The 27,091-nt window shown below is 33.6% G+C and overlaps 1 pseudogene; it reads left to right on the forward strand.

Annotated features, from left to right (window-relative positions):
* Positions 1–19,336: 19,336 nt before the first annotated feature.
* Positions 19,337–22,465, forward strand: LOC148200550 (uncharacterized; annotated as a pseudogene).
* Positions 22,466–27,091: the final 4,626 nt, after the last annotated feature.

Raw genomic sequence — 27,091 nt, forward strand, 5'->3', positions numbered from 1 at the left:
TTGGTCTCCTTGTCAGCATTTCTGCTGTCAATTGAATTTTACCAAAAGTCAACAATTCACTCAGGCATGTCTTTTAAGAGAAGAACAATAAATATATATGGAAACTATTTTTTATGTATATATAAATTTATATTTATCTTTTATTTTATTCGATATAAAATTTTGTTTGCATCTAACATGTTTCACATTCTTCAAGTCCTTATAATAATTAAGGGACACAGTTTTACAAATTTTAAAAAATTTAAATAATTGTTATTTTAATTTTTTCTATTGTTTAAATATCTTGTTTCAACTAAACAATTTAAAATATTAAAGCATATTTTAAAATTGAATATTTTAGTAGGTTATGAAACTCAATTTGCTTCTATTTTTTTACGTTTTTTCTTTTTCTTTTAATTGTGTGAGAGATTTAGGTTTTCTTCTTTTTTTTAATTGAATATTTTAGTAGGTTATATGAAAGTCACTATTTAGTTGCATAAAAATTGAAAGAGAATAAATTAGGTTAAATTTTCAAGTTGAAGAAACTTGTTTTTTTTTTGAAATATGGTTCAACATAGCTTAATTCTTTCAAACTATGATCCATTTGCTAAAAAAAATTTAGAATGTTTCAATTGGAATATTTTAGGACAGAGTACTCATATCAATTTTAAAAGTCAAAACACAAAAATTAACTAAAATTGTTGAAATAAAAGTGTCATTCAGTGAATTATTCCACCTATTTCAAATACACACAAAAATAGTTAAAAAAAATCATAACTAAAAGACAGTATGAAAACTTATATAAATGAATAGACTTATCACATAAATAAAACACAATATGATTAGTCATTCTTTCATAAAATGTTATTTAGCCGTTCATTGACAAGGTTGATATTAAGTAGAGAGACATTAAAAAGAATTTAGGTTAAATATGTTTGTTTTTCTTATACGTAATATTAGAAATTGGTCCATGCACGAAACTTTGAAGCATTTTATCTTCAATATTTTAAACCAATGATTTTAGTAATTGATTGTTCTATAGTGAGACGTGGTTGTCACATGTTTAATCTTCTATGTGTTTAATTTTATTTTTTAATTAAAATTAATTTTTTTTATAAAATCCACCATTCTTTTTTAACCTTTAAAAAGTAGTTTCTTTATCCAAGATTTCTTTATATTTTGTCAATATTGTAACATTCCATTTTAATAGTATAAAATTAAAATAAAACGTTACAAAGATGATAATAAATCAACTACGCATGTAAAACTTACCAAGTGAAAGATCTACATCTATAGAACCACCTCACTACGCATGTGCTTCCACTAGTACAAAAATCGCGTACAACGTCGAATATTTTGGGCTTTTAAAGGTGAATTCGCGAACGACGTCATATCAAGAGACGTTAAATTAACGTCAAATTTAAAAAATTTGAAGTTAAATTAACATCGAATTTTGTCAATATACGACGTTAATCAACTTTTTTTTGTTTTTTTAATTAATTGTGATATTTTTTTACAACTCTACGAGACATGAAAAACAGAAAAACAACAAATTTCAGTTTTTGGCATTTTACAAAGCAAGAACTATGAACGTGTAGTGTAGTATCAACAACAAACAACAATAACCAACAACAAACAACAATAACCAACAACAAACAAGTTCAATTAAACCACAACAACAACAAACAAGTTCAAACAAGTTCAACAAAAAAAACAACAAACAAGTTCAAAAAATAAGTTTTTCAAAACGAAAACGAAAACTAACCTTAAAAAGGTACGTTCGTCGGAATAAAGTCTCGTCACCAGTGAGAGAGAAAGCAAAATGCACCTATAAAGGACAAGAACAAGAAAATAATCGGTCAAAACAAACAAAAATCATACATAAAGTAGTTAATTAACATGCATTTGTATCAAATGAAAGAAAAATTACATGTGATGGTCATCAAACTTTGTTTGAAAACAGTTTGAGAAGAGAAGAGCGTCTCGCGCGTTAAGATAAAGGAATAAATTTTCAATCTCCCGCTCAAATTTTTATTGAATTCACTAACCTTTTGACGTCGAACGCTATGGCATTCGACGTTTTATATCCTTTTACGTTGAATTACAATTTTAAACGACATTTAATAATTGTATTTATTTACAAAACTACCATCGGTCATTTTTAACGTTAGTTATTTAGTGGTTCAATGTTGAACGTGTGACGTTATACGTTGTTTTTGTACTAGTGTTCACTCTAACCCCTTGCTGGAGTAACTAAAAAGACATCCTTATCTGCTTCCACCATTAAGGTGATCATCGCAAATAATAAGATGACATACAAAATAGACAAACACATAAGTAAGGGTAAGCTAATATTGTAGAAGACACAAACTTAGCATATTAAGATTTTATTATACATTCTATTTCAACCAATTCACACAAATCATCATAATCATGTCATTGACCTAGATAAAACCACCTAAATAGATGTATTGATGTTAGACTAGGGCAAGTTTTGTGCCTTTAGTGGTGAAACAACTAGTCCCCCAAGCTACCACACATGGTTAATCCAACTACTTACAAACAAAGAACATCAGACCATAAACTAGGACCTCTTGCTACTCCTTACCACATAATCACCTTCTCTATCTGAGATGATGCGATTATTTGAGCATTAGGATAATTTCCAAGGCTAAGCCCCTACATCAATACATGACTTACTTGAAATAATCACTAAGAATTTCACCATATAAATTCTTTCCAAACCATTCCTGAGTTCAATCACAATGTCCATACCATCATAATGTTCAAAATCACATCATTGAGCATTAAATATAACATTCCACCATCAAAATGACTCAAAGACAAACCCCAAACACTCCAAATTGCCTCAGACCTCACAAATCAAAATTTCACTTTAACCTCTAAATTGTACTTAAAAACCATTCAAGACATAACTCAAGACATAACCAATTGACTACTATCCATTTCTAAATCATATATTAGCTAACTCACAACTCAAACAACTCTTAAATTACCATACCACAAATTCTAAATCACCATTTCTCCCTTTAGACTTCTTATTCCGAAACTCACCCATCAAAACCTCTCTTTTTGAGTAAAAATGACCTATAATTCTACTAACTCATTTCTCCTCAACATTTTCAATCCAAAATAACATTACCAACTTTAAAATAACAACATTCATATGATTACTAAAATCCAACACAAGTTGATACAAGGCATCAACTAACACAACTAATTTCATTCATAAAACCACAATTATCATTAAAACGGTAACATCCAAAGTTCACACCATTATCAAATCATAAGCATAAAATATTCATAACTGCACATATTCTTACGCTACCAACACTCTATTGTTATTACATCATCTATATTTAAAAATATGTTCTAACAAGCCTTTTCAGATATATTTGTATTGATTAATATCCTCTCTAAGAGATTTTTTCATCTGTACTTGTTTGAAAAACACTATGTTGTTTCTCGATAATAAAAAAATGATTTATAGCACTTGGTTGTTTAACTCAGGGGTAGTTAAATAGTTTTAGCTAGTTGGCCTAGTATAAAACCAAGAGTGGTGAAAATTCTTGTAAAACTAAGAAAGATGAAACTCGTTGTAAAACCAGGAGTGATGCAACTCGTTGTAACCTTTTAAAAGTTAGAAGAACCCTTTAAGAGTGCTTAAAGGAGAATTGGACGTAGCTCAATTGAAGTGAAATAGGGTAGAAATGAGGTTTCATCTTTGTTATCCTTTTATTGTGTTTCTTAAAAATCCTTTAGTGATAAACATTGTCTGTAGACCGTCTAACCCCTGAGTATTTGGATTTTATTTGTGAAATATTTTGTAGAAAAATGAAAATCTCAAAAGACTTAAGAAGATTATCAACATAATTGGATAATTAAATTATCAACATAATTAATTATCTAAAGTTGGTTACTCTAGTTACAAACTCAAGTATAAATTCCAAGCTCAATCCAATTCGTCCCATTCGCCTATGAACCAAATCACCTAGCGAAGAGAGGTTTGGTCGCCCAACGAGTGTAATTCACCGAGTGAACTGTGCGTTCTTAAAATATTTATAAAGAAGGATTTATATAAGTTTAAATAATTCTTTTAAGAATAGGGAACTAACCCTAAGAGAAAGATGGTAGAAATACATTATGGAGGTTGGAGTCATTCATCATCACCATTATTCTTCATATTTCTAATGCTGATAATGTATAGGAGAAACTAACGCTATAATTCATTAGGATTGAATGTAATGTATATTCCATCTTTGTGATTTCAACTATTCAATATACTTCTTTTCCATTATTCTTGTATTCTATTTTTGTTCTTAACTACCTAATCATTGATTGCAAATTTTTAATATTTAATTGTTGGAAAATAATTTAGAACCTTGATTGGGATAAAACAACTAATAATTTTTTTCTAGACATAAGGTGTAATCTATTAGTATTTTTGTTATAATTGTGCAACGAAATGTTCACATAAGGACAAAAACCAAGATGGGGTGTATTAGTTTACTTAATAAAATTGTGACTTTTAAAAGTTTTCTATTTTTGTAAAATGATTTAATAACTAAAATTATAATTCTTTTAAAACAAGAAGAAGAAAGATAAAAAGTATGGAGAAAGACAAAGTTGCACGAGTAGTTTTTGTTATAAACTGATTTTATAACTAAAAATTAATTATTTTAATCCTACGTCTAATTGTTAATCTCTCCATAGAATGTTAAATTCAAGCAAACGTCTTGTGAAACATATCGTCTAGCAAAAGACCACTAAACATTATCTTGTACAAAGAACTTTTACGAAGCATCTAATGTTTTACACCATCTGATGTTCAATATTTACAACTTAACATTTATCAACATTGAAAACATTTAATGAATGTACGAAAAAGTGTTTTGATTCTTGTATACCTTGTTGATATTTGTTAACACTCCGGCAAGTGTACCGAATCGTATCAAGTAATAATAAATGGTAAGACCAAGTATCGTTTTCCAAGAGACTCACGGCCTAGACATTCATGTGGGTTCTTGATTAATTAAGACTTGTAAACAAAATCATAGTGTTTATAATGCAGAAAATAAGATATAAACTCAGTCTTCCACCAATTAATACAATGGTTCAACACATTCAGAAACTCTTTCTTCCAAGACAGGTAATCACTCAAATCAGCTCATCAAACAGAATTCAGTCAAGATGTACACATGCCTTGATTAAAATCACTCATCATGGTGTTCACATAATCACATAATATCCAACAGATGTTATTCTCATGAATGATCAATTAACTAAGCATAGATGTAATCATGTATTCATGGAACTATTCCTCACTAGAGAAAGTGTTTCACTTAATCACACAGGTGTATATAGAGGTCCCTCCTTCACTCTACTTATCCCAATGTCACATAGAACAAAATTGCCTTTCATTTACCACAATCAAACATACTCACAAACAAGTATCATCACAAGGACTTTCCATGGCTTGTAACGTGGTTGGGCTAAGAAGAAAAATTGGTTTTTCAAGATCACAAAATCCTTGAGTTAAGAGAGTCATTCATAAATTTATCATTCAAATACAATCTCTCTTTAGACAAACCAATCTTACTCATTCCCAACTTTCCCCTTTTTGCATTGAGCTTTTCTTTCTTTGCATTTTATTTTCTTTTCTCTTTTTCATACTTGCTCAATACTTAGCTCAATGCTTTTCATTACTTTCTTTTTCAATTCTCCCAATCAACCCCAAACTTGAACCGTTATCAATACCACACCATGATTCTCAACTTAACTCAAGGTAAAGATTTTCACAAAGGATTTTTATAATATGTTTAAGGCTTACGGTTCAAAAAGGGTAGAACACTTTGTGCTCTCTTTCATTTTTATATATCCCAATAAAATAATTAAAGCAACAACGAATAAAGAGTTCGACGTTTTATTATGCGGTTGAAGATGAACTTTGACAATATAAGGATTGACTTGATGGGCGACGAATTTTGTAAAGGGTTCGACGTTTTATTATGCGGAACTCTAACAATATAATTTTCAATCTTATTATATATCCCAATAAAATAATTTCAGCAACGACGAATTTCTAAAGGGTTCGACATTTAATTTTGTGGAACTTTGACAATATAATTTTCAATCTTATATATCCCAATAAAATAATTTCAGCAACGATGAATTTCTATAGGGTTCGACGTTTTATTCTCTGACAATGTAAGGATTGACTTGATGGGCACTGGAGTAGTTGGGCGCATTAGTGGCTCCCAGCATTTTCTTTAAATACAGTTTCGGATCCTTTGGAACTACCCATTGAAAACCTACACTACAGAGCTTCCGTAACCAAATTCATGTTAACTTTTTGCTTAGGATTGCCATTAGTTCCTCTACTAAACGAAGACACTTCTTTGTTGATGAAGGCACGATGGAAATCTTGAGGAAAATGTTAGCACTTATGAATTTCAAAAACATTCTCCATTGCTTTTCTGTTTTTTTTATTTAATGCTTGTGTTATTTTTAATGTAGTTTTTTGTTCATGTAAAATCCTGAGGAAAATGTTAACAGTTATGAATTTCAAAAACATTCTCCATTGTTTTTCTGGTTTTTTTATTTAATTCCTATGTTTTTAATAGTTATGTAGTTTTTTAACAGTTATGTAGTTTTGTTTGTAACAGGGAAATTAGAAGTTAATAAACTTCAAGGTTTAAAAATGAATACTTCTGCAGGCAAATAAATCGTCACATAGTTTGATTAAATCTATCATGTATCATTGTAGAAAACTCTTCAAGGTGGTCCCTCACAAGTTCTTGGATGTGGAATTATTCAAAAGGGAGGGGTTTATCTTTCAAGAATGGCTTGTAGATGTTGGTCTTCTAAAATTTGTAGAAATGACTGGTGATTGCTATCCTGACCTGGTACAGGTCTTCTACCACAATCTGAAGGTTGTCGATGGTGTTATATGCTCTCGGGTGAAAGGTGTCGATATTAAAATTGATGACGAGATATGGCTATCTTTTACTGGTATCAAAGCAGAAGGCTTCATGTCTCATGAAAGAAATTCTGAACTCAACCAATGGACCAACAAGAAGAAAATTTATAAGGAATATCTGAGAAGTCCAACAAGGCTAAAGGTATACAACCGTATCTACTTAATGGTTTCAAAATGGAAGAAAAAATGTGTGCTTTTGTACTTACTTGGGTAATACTACCTAGAAGATGTTTACGTGATCGTCTAACTACTGCAGATTTATTTTTGGTTCATGCCATAAAAACTCGGATACCAACCAACTGGGTTGCTGTTATGAGTGAGCACATGATTGAAATTGCAAGTAGTCATGGACATATTATGCCATATGGTGTTTTTATCAACCGTGTATTGAAGCATCATCAAGTTGATCTTACTGTTGAAAAAATAATTTGGTGCACCGAATCAAATGAAATAGGAAAAGCGGCATTGAGACATAATGGTCTAAAGAAAACAGAAGATGGCTGGGTGTTCAAGGATGTTGACGAAACTCCTACTACCTTCACTCCACAGACTGAGTTTGAAAGATTTGTTGTGGATCAATTTCAAAGGCTTTCAACAAGAATTTCAAAAGTTGAAAAATCTCTGATCATCATTCACAAGAAATCAGATGAAGACAATGCTCTCATAACTCCCTCAGCAAGTGAATCTGATGATGAAGACGACACAACAGAAGATGAGTCTATGGAGACATCTGACTCAGATTAGGAAGAAGAGTCCATTTTAGTTTATTTTTCTAAAATTAATGTAATATTCTAATATATTTTAGTATATTTTTGTATGTTTGAACTCTGTTTGAAATTTTAATATATACTTTTCGTGGTTATATTTTCATATTTTTCTTTGTTTAATGTTATTATGGTTCTTTTTTAAATCCTTGAAGTTTTTTTACGTCGATTCTTAAGACCGTCAATGTTTTAAAAGATAAAAATAGGAAAAAGTTAATGTTACATATCGTGTCACTCTGATATCATATTTTTTATGTTTCCTCATAGCTCTTTCAAGGTCACAAAAGTTAGGGTGACGTATGAAAGAGCTATAGAAAACATAAGAAATAAGTTAACAAATTTGGATTTCATTTCAAGTAGTACAATTTCATTCATATTCATAGTGATTACAATCAGATTAGAAGAAAAACAGAAACAACATAAACACAAAACCGACTCCATACTAAAATTCTAAGCCTCTATTCTCATTCAAAATATTTCCATTGAATCCTCCTCACTAGACTCTTCACTTGAATCTTCAGTTGGAGAATCATTTTTATTCTCTTTCACATGCAGAGTGTTTATCTTCTGTTCGAGTCTCTTGAGTTTTTCAACAACAAATCTTTCAAAATTTGTTTCGGGGACGAAGTTGGTGCGGTCTTCATTTAGTGCAGGCGTGCTTCCAGAACTTTGAACCATATTCTCTTCATCCTTGAAGCACCATCCATTTGTGGTCTTCACAAGGCCAATGGAATTCAAGGTGTTTTGATTTATCACATTTGAGCAGTTACAAGAGCATTTCTTTTCACCACTAACATCCACACCTTGAAGGGTCAGGATTTTGCTAATAAACATAGCATATGGTAGATGTTGTGCATGTTTGGTTCCTGCATCAATCATATGATCTTTTACTACTTCCACCCAATTGGTAGGAACATCATTCTTGATGGCATACAGCAGAAAAACATCTTCAGTTGTCATTCTGTCTTGTACAGACCTAGCAGGTAAAATCACCCAGGCAAGAATGTGTGCTATCATCTTTTCTTCTTTATTCAGTCCATCATGCACATATAATCTTTCAATTGTGTATCTCCCAGGAAACCTTAACCAGTTACTATACACGTTGTTTTTCTTCAGCCATCTGTTTGTTTCTGAGTACCGTAAGTGAGAGAATAACCCTTCGGCTTTTAATCCAGCAAGTTGAAACCAGACATCCTTGTCAATGTGAACATTTACTCCTTTTACTCGAGAATGAAGGACACCATCTATGTTTCTCATATTGTTGTAGAAGACCCTTACTAAGTCAGGGTACCAATCACCCTTCATCTGGACAAGTGTAAAGAGACCTTGAGTTTCAATCCATTCTTGGAAGTGAAATCCCTCCTTTTCAAATAAGTCGAGGTTCAGATATTTGTGAGGAACAATATGTTTAAACTTCGTCCACCTCAAAAACTCTAGACGAGTCTCCTCATCACTAATCCACCCGGAGAGATCAACATTTCTTGCAGCCACAACAGCCTTTCCTCTATCTGTTGAAGGATGTGATGAAGAAGTCATTTGAATTTGGATACCAGATAATTTTCCCCAGTATTAGGGTTTACCAATATAGAAACAACTCAGTGTACATAAGATTTTCAAATTTAGTGTATATAAGGGTGCGCAACGTCACGCGTTCAACGTCAAATAAAATAACAGGCAACGTAAACAATAACCGGTGGCATTGTCGTAAATAAATTCAGTGAAAAAGTAAAAAAATCTATACTGCTTCTGACGAAAAAAACGTTGAAGATCTACAAAGCTTAGACGATAAAGTGAGAGTTTAAAAGGAAAAAGAAAAAGTAATAACAAATGGAGTGAAATTTGGCTTTTGGATGAAGATTAAAACGTCATATACCAGCTGAATTTGACGTAACATTCTGTTCACACAATTAATGGTCCCAACCACTCCAATGCCCTTCACGTCGATAAATAAAAAGATCATTTGAAAACCTATCCTACATAACTTCGGTAATCAAATTAATGTTAACTTTTTTCAAATTTTTTAGTTCTTTTCCTTCACTAAACCAAGACATTTCTTTGTTAACCATGAAGGCAAAGGGCGGCTAAAACAGTGGAAAATGTTAACACTTATGAATTTCAAGTAGACCCTTTGAAAACCTATCCTACATAACTTCGGTAATCAAATTCATGTTAACTTTTTTCAACTGTTTCAGTTCTTTTCCTTCACTAAACGAAGACATTTCTTTGTTAACCATGAAAGCATGGGGGAAAACACAGAAAAAGTTAACACTTATGAATTTCAAGTAGACCCTTTCAAAACCTATCCTAAATTACTTCCGCAACCAATTTCAAGTTATCTTTTTCCCTTGTTTTTTTTTACTTCCTGGTTTTGGTTGTAATGTCTTCCATCATCTTTGGTGTTCATTTTAGGTTAAGTGTTTTGTAAGAGGAGATTTCCTTTTGAAATCCTCTAAGTTATAGGACGTCGGTGATCCAAAATAATAGACTTCAATACCTAGGCCTTTACGTCCTAGCACCCCATATTCGACGTCGGCTGCATAAATTTAAATTGCCTCGGAGTTGTTTCCACCATAGGAAATCAAATAGCTCTGAAATCTAATGGTAGAAGACAACTCCAAGACAATTTAAAAAATGATTCATACATTGTTGAATGATGAAGTTGAACATCTTCTTTATATAATTATTTTAGATCGTAAAATTGTTTCAGCATTAAACATATTGTGAACCATTATTCTTTTTCCTAAGCGTTTCCCTTTCAGTAAGATAACTTAATCATTTCTGTAATATAAAAAGCATTTTGTTGACTTGAATTTCAAAGGCCACCTTCATATGAACTGAGACCTGAATGCGGCACTTTGAAATTCAAGTGAGCATATTGCAATTTGAGGAACTGAAATGGTTCGAAATCTAAGGAAAAGAAAACACAAAGGATATAAAAACCATGAATCATAATATGTTCAACATAGAAATAGAATGGCAGGGATTACACTAAATTTAAGCTATATTTATAGATGAAATGACGACGTCAAGGAGTCGGATGTGAAAAACATCGTTGGAAACATGATCCCACTACTCCACCACAAAGTAAGACATGCTATTGAATGATTAAAAGTTAAAAAGAAAAAAATATTAAAAATTAGATGATCCACTGACAAATATTAAATCATTATAAAAATAGTACATCGTGTAATTATGACTAGAAACTGCCACATTGTATGCACGTCGAAGCTCTGCATAACAGGACGTTCAAACATCACTCACCAAAAAAGTAAAAAATCTCTTTGGATTCGATATTATCTCCTTACTGACTAATCGAACACATTCTACGATAAATAATGATATAGGACGTCATTGATCACAAATATTTAACCCAATTTCCAGACCATTGCATCGATTGCATTCTATACTTGACGTCAATTGTATAAGTTTAATTTATATTTCAGTTGTTTCCACCATAAGAACATATTGACGTCCCACCCCCAACAAAAGACGTTAAAAATATCGTTGGAAAATGCACACCATTAATGTCCCACTGCTCCACAGAGTTGGACGTGCCACTAAATGATTAAAAAGAAAAAACAAAAAAATACTAAAAATTAGATTCATCGCGTAGCAAAATTACATCATTTTAAAAGCATTACACATGATTAATACCCTACACGTCGAAGCCCCACAATATTCGACGTTCAAACATCACTGAAAAAGTAAAACATCTCTTTGGATTCTTAAGACTCCTTGATGACGAAACGTAGACATTACTGTGATGAATAATGATATAGGACGTCCTCGAGCACAAATAATTGACATCAATATCCTGAACTGTCGAAGCCCCGCACAAAATGACGTTCAAAATGCACGGTACATTTTGATCCAGTGAAATGTACTTCTTCGAAATGTACATTTTGATCCAAATGTACGTCAATTCCAAGCTGCATGTGACGTTAAAACATCATTCAGTGAAAAAGTAATAAATATCTTTAGATTCATTTTAGATGTTGTTTTTAAGGGGGTATAGGACGTCGATTATCACATAAAATGGATGTGAAAAATGAATAAACTCCAGGTCTTTGCATCGAGGGTACTCGACATTCGACGTCAACTGTGTAAATAGATTCCAAATTTAAGTTGTCCATAAGTTGGACACTCTCTTAGAAAAAAGATAGCTCTGAAATCTAATAGAGAAGTCCAACACATGGACAATTTAAAAAAGAATCACACAATTTTAATTGATGAAGTTGAACAACATTTTTTTCTAATTATTTTAGATATCAAAATTGTTTCAGCATCAAACATATTGTGAACCATATTTCTTTTTCCTAAGCACTTCCCTTTCAGTAAGATATGTTAACCATATCTCTACTACAAAAAGATTTTGTTAAGTTGAACTTGAAAGGGCTCCTTCATATGAAATGACGATGAATGAACCACTTTCAAGTTCAAGTTATCAAAACTGCAATATGAAGAACAAAAATGCTTAGATATCTAAGGAAAAGAAAATGCAAAGGAGATAAAAAACATGAATACTACTATGTTCAATATGGAAACCGGAGGCAGGAATAATGTGAAATGCAAGCTATATTTATAGATGAACTGATAACGTACATCATGTAATTATGCTTAATAACTGCCACACTCCACCTTCTTGTATGAACGTCCAAACCCCGCCGAATTCGACGTTCAAACATCATTCAGAAATAAATTTCGTTGGATTCATTTAAATAAATACAATTTTATTCTCTTTAAATTTCACCAAATTAAGGGCGGGAGGCTGATTAAAAAAACCTCGAATATTGGTAACGTTGCAATTCTAATGGGGGAGGTTATCTTAAAATGTAAATATTATACTGAAATATAATGGTAATGGGAGTTCGTGAGCGGTTCTATAAAGGAAAAAGAGAAGTAGGAGGGGGAGGATGAAAAAGAAAACGTCGAATATTCATAATCAGGACGTCTTTTCCTAACTCTTTGTGTTTTGGCTGACAATTATGATGTTGTTGCCCTCTATAATTTGACGTCTCCTCACACTTATCAAATTAAGAAGTCGATATTGTGAAAGACGTTCCTAGAATTATATTCAGAAATGGCTTCTCCATGGTCATCATCAAGAGGAAAAGAGAAGGTTGCCCGGGTTACAAGAAACGCAAGCCCATCTGGATGGATAAGTGATCGAGACACGCGAGTAAAGTTTTTATACTGGTCACATATAAAAAATGTAGTTCCTCACAAGTATCTGGACCTGCAATTGTTCAAGAACGAAGGGTTCCTTTTTCAAGAATGGATTGCGTATCAAGGGCTTACTGATTTTGTTCAAATGAAAGGACATTGCTATCCAGATTTGGTAAAGGATTTCTACACATACCTGAGGGTTGTAAATGGGTTCATTCACTCAAGGGTCAAAGGTGTTAACATTACTATTGACAATAATGTTTGGTCACATATTGGTGGACTGAAAGCTGAAGGTTTGGATTTTCATGTCCGTGATTCTAAGTCAAACAGATTTTTAACAAAGAGAGTCATATATATAAACTGCTTAAGATACCTAGGAAGGTACAGGGTAGATAAGCAGTACGTACATGATGACTTAAACAAGGAGGAGAAAATGATTGCTTATGTCCTGACTTGGCTACTGCTTCCTAGAAGATTGAACGAGGACAAAATGTTAACAGAAGATGTATTTCTATTGAATGCTATCAAGACTAGAATCCCAACCAATTGGGTTGCGGTACTCAAACACCACATGATCGCTATAGGAGATGATTACGCACGCAAATTACCATATGGAGTATTTATCAGCAAGGTGTTGGAAGTCCAAGGAGTAGAAGTGTCTGAAGAAGAAAGAATTGTTTGCAAAAGGTCAGAAGAAATTGGTATACCAAGTCTGTCATCTATTGGGCTGAAAAAGATTGTGAATGGATGGTTCTTCTTTGATGAGGAAATTGTTGGAAGTCCACCTACTTTTCTATGTTTTTTGTTTTTAATTTTGTAATCAAGGATAGTAAGCCAACTATGGTTTCTGTATTTCTTTCGGTTTTAGATTGAAACGAAATGAATATTTTAATTTACTAAACGATATTTGAATTTTGAATGTTGATTGTGATGTATGTGGACCAACCCTCAATCTAGTTGAGAAAGCAGATTATGTTGTTTTGATATTGATAAAAAACTGATGACTGGTTAAAAGTTCAAATTTCAGTACACTGCTTATTTGAATCAATTAAGGAAGAAGTAAAAAGAAAAAATTTCATGTCTGATTATAAAGAAAAAAGAATCATTAGACGCCACATTTTGCTATTGCTTAAGAAGAAAACGTCAAAGCCTATCGAATTAGATGTTATATTAATGTGAAGTTAAAAGGTTACCAATAATGCTCCCATTATACTGCAATTCCCTTCACGTCATTGCCCCGCTTCCTTCGACATTCAATGAGAGGGAAAAAAATATACAAATATACTTCATCGAAATGTACTTTTTGATCCAGCAAATGCACGTTAAAACGTCATTCGGTAAAAAAGTAATAAATATCTTTAGATTCATTTTAAATGTTGTGTTTTAAGGGGTATAGGACGTCATTATCACACAAAATTTATGTGAACAATGAATAAACTCCATGTCTTTGCATCCTAATATGTTCAATACCGAAACACGAGGCAGAGATTATGTGAAATGCAAGCTATATTTATAGATGAACGGACGTACATCGTGTAATTATGATTAATAACTGTCACACTGCACTTTCTTGTATGAACGTTGAAGTCCCGCCGAATTCGACGTTCGCACATCAATCAGTAAAAAATGAATGAATTTCGTTGGATTTATTTAAAAACAAATTAACGTCACGCTCCCCAGAAATTGTATACTTTTGAATCACCCGCGAAGAAGGGGATATTTGGAGGGCTCAAAATTAAAAAGTTTGATGTGCCCCTCTATATTCATATAATTCCACTCTCAAAATTGCTAAGTTAATATAATTGATTCTACGTAATAATGAATCGATTCAAAGCGTTATAAATTAAGAAATGCAAATGAGTTTTTATAATGATTATTTACGGTCATATTAATGACAACATGGCTTGATATTGATCACATGTTTGTTAAAATACTAAAAAACGAAGAAATAATGTATGAGAGGTCTCAAATTTGTTTTTCTAATAATGTTAATCATAGTATTTTTTGATATCATAATCATTTATACTAATAACTATTTATAATTATTAAATTATTCTAAATAATTTATTTCAATGTGGTCAATAAAAGTTCTTCTAATTTCGTTTGATCTTTGATCGTCGTCTACTTTTTAAATTCGAATCTTTCATAAACGCTTATGTGGTAGTCGTGATCGGTCCATTTTTTGATATCTCTTTCATTTCCTGACCCGTCTGTCTCGACTTTTTTATATTTTTTCTCGAGGTTCGTAAGACCAACATGGAAACACCACAATATGTATAGGTATAAATGTTTAAGGAACCTAATAAACCGTAAAAGAAATATTTGCCACAAAGATGTTAATCTTTAATAAGAATAAGAGTTGAAGACCAAGAACCAAAAGAATCCTCCCTCAACGTTGCAAATGCATAATTATGACTTCCAAAATGTCTATATATGTATTTGGTGTCCCTATGTACAAATATAGGTATAAATGTTTAAGACACCTAAAAAACCCTAAGAGAAAGATTCTCCACAAAGATGTTAATCTTTAATAAGAAAAATACAATTTATTTTATTTCCTATACTAATTATTATTCAGGAGATAGTCCTCTATCCTACCTTTGGCTCGGGTCAGCCCATTCGTACCTTTGGCTCAGGCCGACCCCGTTTCGACCTTCAACTTATGTTAGTTTGGCTGGACCTTAAGTCTTACTCTCCGAACATTCATTTTGGGTCAAAGTCTCCGCCGTGAAAGTTAAGCTACCTTAATCTTCGACCAAACCCTTTCTGTCTTAGTTTTTGGTCTATATGTGTCTGACTATTCTCCATACACGCTTTCTGTTCACGACCTTCCTCTTTGTGTGATGCATCTCTGTTGTTAACATGCCTAAATATTTATGACTAAATGAGCTATCTCAATTTGTGTCCACGATATTCTATCTTAACCTTTAGTTTCACACTCAACTTAATTTTTTCTCAAACTTATAGTATTATAATTTAAAAATCAATCAAAGTCTTTTGAATAATCATACCTTTCTTTATAGCCGAAAACATTCATTTCAATTTACTTTTAATAATATAAAAATAGTTATTATGATTTTAATTATTGTGATCTATATAACTAAAACACAACTCTCATGAAATATTATTATTATTATTTTCCATATGAAATAAAATTAATATTTTAAAGAATCAAAATTTTATTCTCTTTAAATTTCACCGACAAATCGTTCTCATATTTTATAATATGTAAGTATTATAAGATAAATTTAAACAAATTTATATAATAAAAAATTAAAAATAATTGTAAATCTTATCTTTAAATATCAAGGTAATAATGGGTTACGAGAGGTTTATAAAGGAAAAAATCACAGAAAAGGGCGGGAGGCTGAAGAAGAAAACATCGAATATCGGCAACGTTGCATTATGGGAGGTTATCTTAAAATGTAAATCTTATATTAAAATATAATGGTACTGGGAGGTTATGATATGAGAGGTTGTAAAAAGGAAAAAAGAGGCACAAGGAATGAAGAGGAAAACGTCGTATATCTGCAGAATAGGACGTAGCCTTTGTCTTTTGTGAAAATGCTTAGAAACTACCACTTTCTTGTATGAACGTCGAACCCCTCTGAATTCGACGTTCACACATCATTCAGTGAAAAATGAATAAATTTCGTTCGATTCATAAAAACAAATACAATTTTATTCTCTTTAAATTTCACACCAACAAAATGACAGAAAAAGGGCGGGAGGCTGAAGAAGAAAATGTCGTATATTCGCAGAATAGGAGGTAGCCTTTGTCTTTTGTGAAACTCTTTGTCTTTTGGCTGACCATTAGTACGTCAAAACCTAGTAAAATTCAACGTAACCATTGGATATTTTAAGCTTCGATGTTGATAAATTAAAAACTACTAGATTGTGAAAGAGGCTCCAAGAATTCTATCCAGACATGGATTCTTCATCATCTACAAGAAGAGAGAAGTTTGCCCGGGTTACAAGAAACACAAACCCATCTGGATAGATAAGTGATGAAGAGATCCTAGGAAAGTTTTTATACTAGAGACTTATAAAATATGTAGTTCCTCACAAGTATCTGGCCGTGTAATTGTTCAAGAAAGAAGGGTTCCTTTTTCAAGAATGGATTGAGTATCAAGGGCTTACTGATTTTGTCAAGATGAATGGAGATTGTTATCCAGATTTGGTAGAGGTTTTCTACACAAACCTGAGGGTTGTAAATGGGGTCATTCATTCAAGGGTCAAAGGTGTTAACATTACTATTGACGATAATGTTTGGTTAGATATTGGTGGACTGAAAGCTGAAGGTTTCGATTCTCATCTCTGTGATTCTGAGTCAAACAGATGGCTAACAAAGAGAGCTATCTATATAAACTGCTTAAGATATCCACGAAGGTACAGGGTGGATAAGCAGTACCTACATCATGGCTTAAACAAGGAGGAGAAAATGATTGCTTATGTCCTGACTTGGCTACTGCTGCTTGAAAGATATGTCCAGGACAGAATATCAACAAAAGATGTATTTCTGTTGAATGTTATCAAGACTAGAATCCCAACCAACTAGGTTGCGGTACTCAAAGAACACATGATCGCTGCAAGAGATCAATATGCACACCAATTGCCATATGGTGTATTTATCAGCCAGGTGTTGATACTCCAAGGAGTAGATGTATCTCAAGAAGTCAGACTTGTGTGCAACAAGTCACAAGAAATTGGTATAATAAGTCTGTTTTCTATTGGGCTGGAAAGGACTGTGAATGGATGGTTCTTCAGAGATGAGCTAATTGTTGGAAGTACACCTACTCCGGCTGCAGATCATACTGCCTTCATTCCACAATCTGATTTTGAGAAATATGTTGTTGATCAATTTAGGAAGAAGTTTGAAAGGGATGAGAGAGTTGAAGATACTCTTGTGAGATGGGAGAAGAAGGGAAACAAGAATTGCATTGGCTTTGAAACTGAAGATTTTGATGATGAGTCAACTGATGAAGATTGAATGTAATATTCTTCGTAAGAATAGGGACTACTTTTCTATGTGCATTTTATTATTTATATTTTGTAATCGTGCCATTAAGTGACGTCTGGTTTTAGGTACTGCTTCGGTTTTATTTTAAAATGAAATGAAGATTTATTTTAGTAAACAATATGTGAATTGTGAATGAAGATTGCATTGTATGAGGACTAACCCTCAATCTAGTTGAGAAGAGAAGATTATGCAGTTCTGATATTGATAAAAAACTGATCACTGGTTTAAAAGTGCAAATTTTATTACTCTGCTAACTTGAATCGATTAAGGAAGAAGAAAAAATAAAAATTCATGTTTGATTTTTAAGAAAAAAAATCATAAGAGCGGCAGAAAAAAACGTCAAATCCCCATCGAATACGTCGTTCTATTAAGAACACAATTAATGTTGCCAAGTACTTCAATTCCCTTCACGTCCCAGCCCAGCAGCCTACGACGTTCTATTGCAAGGAAGAAAAGAAAAAAGATCCTGAAGTATGGCACAAAACGTCCATTCCAACAAAACTAATGTTGTATTAATGCTTAATTTTTAAAACAATAAACTAAAAAGAATTAAAAAGGTAGAAACTTTAAATTTTGGCTTCCAATACTACGTCCAAGCCCCTACAAATTCGACGTAACTTTTGCAAATTATAGGAAAAATTTTAATAAAAAGGCGCACTGTTTTAAGATAAAACGTCGACTGGTTTGGGAGTTCGACGTTGTTTTTTAAACATAACGTCAAACTTTTTTGTCTTCGACGTCAAATTGTACTAGTGAATGTAAAAACAAAACACAGTTTCACTGTTTGTTCGTGCTTCCATTTCTGCTTGAACTTTCTTCTTGGTGGACGACTGTGATAAAAAAAAAGTTCCTTTTAAGTCGTTTCTGTATTTGTAATGTCATTTGGTTCTCATTTCTAAGGTTGACCGATTGTTTTTCGTTTATCTTTAGGTTGTTTTTTGTACGGGAACAGCGAAGTTCATCATCTTCTCAAGTGACACCATTTGAAGTATGTTTTTTTTCCTTAAAATACTCTTACGTATGATTTATGTGCTCGTGTATGTGTTGTGTTTTTAGATTCTGGATGTATGATATCTATATGTATAACGATACTATGATAGTTTTTTTCTCCTTTAACGTATGATATTTGTGTAAGTTCGTTGTCAGCGAACTTCCTCATCTTCTCCAGTGACACCATTTCAAGTTTGAATTTTTTTTTTCCTTCAATATCTCTTACGTGTGATATATGTGTTCGTGTTTGTCGATTCTGGACGTAAGATATATGTATAACGATAGATATATTATGTTGGTGTACGTATACTATGATAGTTTATTTTTTTTCCTTCAAAGTATGATAGGTATTTATTTTTGTTTCTCTACGTAAGTTAGTTTTTTTTTCTGTGGATTTTTTTCGTTTGGTTTAGTAGTATGGATCGAAGATGGATTCATCAGCGTCGTATTAGTGAAGAGTATGACAGAAGGGTTTCTGAGTTCATACAATATGTTAAAGAACATGAAAAACCAGTGAACGAGGCATATTTTTGCCCTTGTGTTCGTTGTCTCAATCAAGTATATGAAGACTTGGACAACATCCGTGATCATTTGTTCATCTATGGAATAATGAGAAGTTATACAGTTTGGGCTTGGCATGGGGAAGTATTATATAACCCAACAACTTTAAGAGGTTCAGATTACATGGACGAATGGATGGGTGATCATTTAGACGAAATGGTACGTGACATTGGCGAATAAAATTTTGGAAGAGCTCATTTATACGATAGTCTTAAGAACAATTCGGAGCAAGAGCTGTATCCAGGATGCATGAATTTTACAAGGTTATCGGCTACTTTGAAATTGTTTTGTTTGAAAGCAAGAAACGGATGGACTGATAAAAGTTTCACGGAATTGTTGGAGTTGTTGAAGGAGATGCTACCAGAAAATAACATGTTACCTATGCGTAATTATGACGCGAAGAAAATTCTATGTCCAATGGGTTTGGAATACCAAAAGATACATGCATGCCCCCAATGACTTTGTATTGTATAGAGATCATTGTGCTTCAATGAAGGTGTGTCCGACGTGTGGTTCGTCACGATTTAAGAAGAAAGTTTATGGAAATAACGATGAACATAGTGAAGGTCCACCGACTAAGGTCATGTGGTATTTACCTATAGTACCTAGGTTGAAACGATTGTTTTTTGTTAAAGAAGATGCGAAGAATCTTATGTGGCACGTTGATGGAAGAAAATGTGATAATCTTCTTCGACACCCAGCTGATTCCCCACAATGGAAGAACATTGACGACACATTTCCCGAATTTAGTGTAGAGTCGAGAAACTTAAGACTTGCCCTTGCTACCAATGGTATGAATCCTTATGGCAACTTAAGTAGAAAACATAGTTCATGGCCAGTTATTTTGATGATTTACAATATATCTCCTATGTTGTGCATGAAGAGAAAATACATGATGTTGTCTATGATGATATCAGGTCCTAGAAAACCTAGAAATGACATTGATGTTTATATAAAACCGTTAGTTGACGATTTAAAAATGTTGTGGGAAGAGGGCGTCGAGGTCTTCGATTCATATTCAAAAGAAAACTTTCGTCTGCGTGCAATGTTGTTTTGCACCATAAATGATTTCCCAGCATATGGGAACTTGAGTGGTTATAGTGTTAAAGGTCATTTTGCATGTCTGATTTGTGAAGAAAACTGTGTACACAAGACACCAAAGATTCCTTCCTTGAAATCACCCTTACCGTAGATTGAAAAAAGCGTTTAATGGAAGTCTTGAGGATGATGTAGTGTGCAGACCACGTAATGGCGAAGAAGTATACGCCCAGGTGAGGAACATTGATGTTGTCTTCGGAAAACATAAAAAGAAGACCGTTGAGAAAAACATTTGGAAAAAGAGATCAATATTCTTTAATCTTCCATATTGGTGTAAACTTGATGTGCGACACTACATAGACGTGATGCATGTTGAAAAAAATGTATGTGATAGTGTTCTTGGGACTTTACTAAACATTAAAGGAAAGATAAAAGATGGAGTGAAAGCACGACAAGACCTGGTTGACATGGGAATCCGTTCTGAGTTACATCCGCAATCCATAGGAAGACGCACCTAACTTCCTCCAGCTTGTCACACTCTTTCAAAAAAAGAAAAACAATTTTTTTGTCAATGTTTACATAGTGTGAAGGTTCCACAAGGTTATTCGTCGAATATTAGTAGCCTTGTTTCTATGAAAGATTTGAAGTTGGTTGGTTTAAAGTCTCACGATTGTCATGTCTTAATGCAACAACTTTTACCAGTAGTTATTCGAGCCATATTACCTGCCTCTGTTAGAGGTATTCTAACACGTTTGAGTTTGTTTTTCAATGTCATTTGCAAGAAAGTTGTTGATCCTCTACAGTTAGATGATTTTCAAAATGAGGCCATGAGACTATTGTGCCAATTGGAAATGTATTTCCCACCCTCAATTTTTGATATCATGGTTCATTTGATTGTCCATCTAGTGAGAGAGATTCGAATATGTGGGCTGGTTTTCTTTAGGTGGATGTACCCAATTGAAAGATACATGAAGATCTTAAAGGGATATATTAAGAATCAATTGAGACCGAAAGCTTCGATTATAGAGCGCTACATTGCAGAGGAAGCAATTGAATTCTGCTCAAGTTATATGCCAAGTTGTGACCCAATAGGACTTCCAAAGAAAATACATGAGAGCAGACGTGAAGGAAAGGGAGTTCGAGGAGTAAGGATTGAAAGTGTTAGTGGAAGAGAAGTTAATCAAGCACATTTGTACATTTTAAACAACACAGAGGATGTTATTCCTTACATTTCACAACACATTTATGAAATTAAGTCAGCACATCCACGTATGAGTGAAAAGTGGACACTTAATGAACATAACAAATCCTTTTTAGCTTGGTTTAAGAAAAAGATTTATGAGACTCCGAATGTTTATGAAAATCTATTGAGACTAGCTCGTGGACCTAACACTGATGTGATCACTTTCGGCAGCTATTACATAAACAATTACTTATTCTATTCAAAGGAGGAAGACGATAAAAGTAGAGTTCAAAACAGTGGAGTTACCCTACAGGCTGAGGCCTTCCACTTTTCCAGTTCCAAGGATAATAATCCAATTACATCATCAATCAGTTATTTTGGAATAATTCAAGAAATTTGGGAAATCGATTGTCACTTTTAGAGTTCCAGTTTTCAAGTGTAAATGGGTTGACAGTAATTCTGGTGTGGTGACAAAAGACCTCGGATTCACTTTGGTGGATCTTAACAAAATGAGTTACACGGATGAGCCATTTATTATGGCTAGTCAAGCAAGACAAATATTCTATGTCACTGACCTAGTGAATCATAAATGGCCAGTGGTATTGGAAGGCAGAGCCATGCACACAACTCATGATGAAGACTCTCTAGATATACTTGAGACAAGCTCCTTCTCATCAAGAACCGTTGAAAATAAGGTTGATGAGGTACTCGATGAAATACATGCAACTCGATGTGATCACAACGAAGGCATATGGGATAAATAGGTGTCTTAACATTGTTTTAATTACTTGTACAATTTATTTGTTTTGTCTGTTCTAACTATAATGTATTAACACTTTATAAACAGGTATGACGAGCTCTGGATCAGGTCCGACGGGAGGAGGGGGTAGATCTGTGACTCGGATGCCTGATGTCACATCCCGTCGGGTTAATGAGAAACCAGTGACGGTGGAGTTTGATCCCCGAACATTTGTGCCTATTGGGGAACATGCAACATCGTTCAAAAGTTACTTGGGCATGATGGCAAAAGCACATGTCCCTATTGCCGCTACCTGTTGGGATGATGTCCCACAGGTTGACAAAAATCTATTATGGCAGGATATTTTGGTATGTTTAAGATGTTTTACTTCCATCATTGATTTATTTTTGTTGATCATGCTTTAACTTTAATTTTGTTCTTAACAGGCAAATTGGGATATCCCTAATGATGAGAGGATAAGGAAGAAGATTTTATCCCACATTATAGTTCGGTGGAGGGACTTCAAGACGAGTATGACACGTCAATACGTCTTTGGCTCTAAACAGAACGACACTCTCTGTACAAAATATAAAATAACTAAGCAGGAGTGGGTGCAATTTAAAGAATCTAGACTTACTCCTGAGTGGCAAGTATGTTTTTTAATATTTTGCTCTAGTCACACAAGATGTTAATTTGTGATTTATGCTTAATGATTTTCATTTTTTCATAGGTGAAAAGGATAGCCGCCCAACAGAGGCAGAAGCTTAATGATACACCACACGTACTGTCACGTGGTGGTTATGCGTTATTAGAGAAAAAGATGAGAAAACGTCACGCTGATGAGTTAGGTCTTGAGTCACCTGATCTAGTACCTCCACCAGCCATACATAAATTGTGGAAGGCTGCACGGACAAAGTCCAATGGCCAGTTTACATCGCAGAGAATTGTAAGTGGAAACTTTTAACTAATTGCTATTGAAACTGGAAGCAATGAATTTAAGGAAGATTTTATTCTTAGCATAATAACGAAGACTGAAAATGAAGAAAGATAACTTCACTAACTTTATTCACAAAGACGTAAGGTTTATATACATGCACACAATACAATAACAGAAAAAACGGTAACCTATTTTTACACAAAACTTGAATTATGCAGCATTAATTACCATAGTTCCTAAAATAATTATGTAACAAACTTTTTAATGTGTCTGCAGGATGACTTGGTTGAACAACAGAGTAAAGGCACATTTGTGGCACAAGGTAGAGAGGACCTACTAATAGTAGCCCCAAGTCGGCTAGACCGTCCAGGTCGTGTGCGTGCTATTGAAGGAGCTGTTGGATTGAGGGACTACTTTGGCCCTAAACCAAGAAGCGCAAAAGTCATGACTCAGGAAATGGTTAGTAGCATCAGGCAACAGGTCCAAGTCGAATTAGAGGAAAGCATGGGTGAACGCTTCAGAATGCTCGAAGAAAAACTTGCGATGATCACCCAACAACATCAACAGCAGCAACAACAACAACAAGAGCAACAACAAGAGCAAGAACAACAGTCACGGCAGGAGGAGGCCCCTATAGATGATCCTACTGAACCTCGTGTGAGCACCAAAGGCTCATGCTCTACTGCAGATCGTACTGATTACAATATTCAGTATGAGTTTTTGGTTTATGAGGATCCTCCGAGCGTAGTGGTCGTGGGACGACAAATTGCAGGAGGCCAGACCATTCATGATGCTCCCTTATTGCCTACTCACGCGCGGGTAATGATTGATGATCCAAGAGACCCCAGGCTTGAGTGCTAGTGCCTACATCTGAAATCCAATTCGTGGGGGAGGCCTTAGGCACATTTATAGCTTGGCCTAAGGCCATGATGATGCCATATTTTGGCCCACCAACGGTATTATATTCTTCTTTTTATTATCTTAAATGTTCAAGTTATAATTAAACGATTCCTAACTTTTGTAAATGGGAGTTGCAGGTCTACCGTCCTAAGAAACAACCAATTGCTCAACCTGTGAACGAGGCTCGTGAGGAATCAGAAGACCATGATGATATATCCATATTGACCTCTAGATTAAATAAGTTTAGAAAATGACCGGTAGAGATGCTGTGGGAGTTAAGAACATACGGCCTCGAGTGCCATGTTCCATTGTATATTAATTTCGATGATGCATATGAGATCATTGGTAGAGAAAAAATGCTCAACATTTCATGCATACGACTATGGTGCATGTAAGTTTTTTATTTGTTATTTTCCGATTTGTATATTAGTATTATTAATTTTTAATAAATATACTTAACTTTATTCTTACAGGTACATGGACACCGTCGTAGTTGAATCAGGTCGGGTGTCAGTTTATGGCTTTCTTGAACCTCAGACCATTCAACCATCTGGAAACATATTAGATTCCAGAAAATCATATATTCAAACATGGATGATTGAGTCTAACAGAGAGATATATATCGCGCCATATATTGATGCGTATGTGTTTCCCAATATTGTCAACTTTTATCAAATTTTAATCGATAAACAAACTCACTAGTTGTTGGTACATGACAGGGGCCATTGGCAACTCAGGGTGATCATTCCAAAACAAGCACAAGTTGTATGGTTTTGTTCTCTTCATAGGAAGATTAAAGCGGAGTTGAAGTCCTTGATACAAACGTAAGTATTACATTCATTCTTATCAATTCATTATGATATTAATATATTAACTTATGTTTCTAATGTTTCAAATTTGTTTAGAGTTTTGACTAGGACCAGAGGACAACAACTTGAAATTATATATCCTAAGGTTGGAATTCGTTTATCTTTAACCTTTAATTTTTGTAGTCAAATTTAAACCATCACATTTGACTAAGTTCTTTCACATGTTTAGTGTAATAAGCAGAATGATTCCTGGACATGAGGCTACTACATCATGTCATGGATGAAGGCAATCATCCAAGCAGAAATTAGAGGGAAATTGAGTGAGGTAAAAATTTACATTTGAAAATTTAGAAATATCAATAAACTTTTGACATTAAAATGAATATAATATAATAAAGTTTCCTTGATTATGCAGCGGTTCAACACTACCTCTCCATTGTCCACTTCAGTAATACCAACGATAAGAGAGGATTTGGCACGATATTTGAATAAACATTTTAAATAGCTATATAGCTTTAGGTTTTCCCTTTCATGATAGTAGCATTTGCTTACTTGTGCATCTTTTAAAATGTTAATTGATTATTGTGAATAGATGAATATTGTGAATAGATGAATAGAAAACTGAGTTCTTTAAAGTTTTGATGTTAGCATTAGTGTCTTTTAGTTTTACTATTTAATTGGAATTGATGAATTGATGGTAGCATGGTTTAAATTAATTAATTCTGTGAATATATCTGAATTGGAAAACTAGTTTCTGTATTTCAGGTTTGGTTGAAATAGCTAAACCGAATCAAATCCAAAAAAAAACACTGAAGGTAGCGTCGAGTATACACCATTTGACGTTCAAACATCGATAGTAACGTCACATATAGAAAACTTCGACGTTAACCTTATGTCCATACCCTTATGCTTGATGTCAAATATTCCTTTAAATATAAATATTTATTCAAATATTACTCAAAAATTGACGTCTTCTCTGAAATTCAACGTGAAAATTACGTCCTTTATCAACCGCATGGACGTTAAGTTTACGTCCATTCCCTACTACATAAGACGACAAATCTTACTGTCGCAACCGGAATCGCGACGGGACGACAATCCAAATAAGAAACGGGTTTTGAAAAGAGATTTGGAGTCGCCACCATAGTTTATTATGGAAAACTATGGAAAAACCTCAAAACGATAAAGCACGGTCCACGAAAACCAAAGATTGGGTTCGGGAGTCGGTTACGCGTGGGGAAGGTGTTAGCACCCCACAACGCCTGCCCTAAGGTAGTACCTTTAACTAAATGCACGAATATGATGTGGTTTTTCAAAATGTTTAATTATCCCCTAAAATAAAATTCTAAATAAACAAAACATATTTTTTTAGTTTTTTGGGCCCGACAAGGATTGACCTTGCTCCTACGTATTCTCATTCAAAATGAGAAATCAGGGTTACGTAGTTCTAGTTAAAAGATTGTTTGTTGTTTGGAAAAGCAGATGTTTTTAATTTTTGGAGATTTTTATGTTTTTAATATTTTTGAGAAAAAGAAGGTAATGAGTACTAGGCCGACGCGAACGGTCGCACGAGTACTCATACCTTTAAAATGATATTTAAATATTTTTAATTATTTTTGAACAGAGAGATAACGATATTAAGCACTAGGCCGATGCGAACGATCACACGAGCACTCATACCGTTATCTACTTATTTAGGAAGACTTGAGAGTATTGAGTGCTAGGCTGATGCGGACGATCGCACAAGCACACATACCCTCGTTTAATATTACGTAAATAAGAGAGAAAAGTATTAAACACTAGGACGATGCGAACGATCACACGAGTATTCAACCTTTAAACGTATTTTTTGAAATTTTATTTAAGAAAAGAAGAAAAGGTTTTTAGCACAAGGACGACGCGAGCGGTCACACGTGCGCTTAAACCTTTACAATGTTTCTTGAAATTTTATTTAAGAAAAGAAGAAAAGGTTTTTAGCACAAGGACGACGCGAGCGGTCACACGT

The sequence above is a fragment of the Vigna umbellata genome, chromosome 4 (assembly GCF_029865625.1).
Source record: "Vigna umbellata cultivar VRB3 chromosome 4, Vumbellata_1.0, whole genome shotgun sequence".
Taxonomy (NCBI): domain Eukaryota; kingdom Viridiplantae; phylum Streptophyta; class Magnoliopsida; order Fabales; family Fabaceae; genus Vigna; species Vigna umbellata.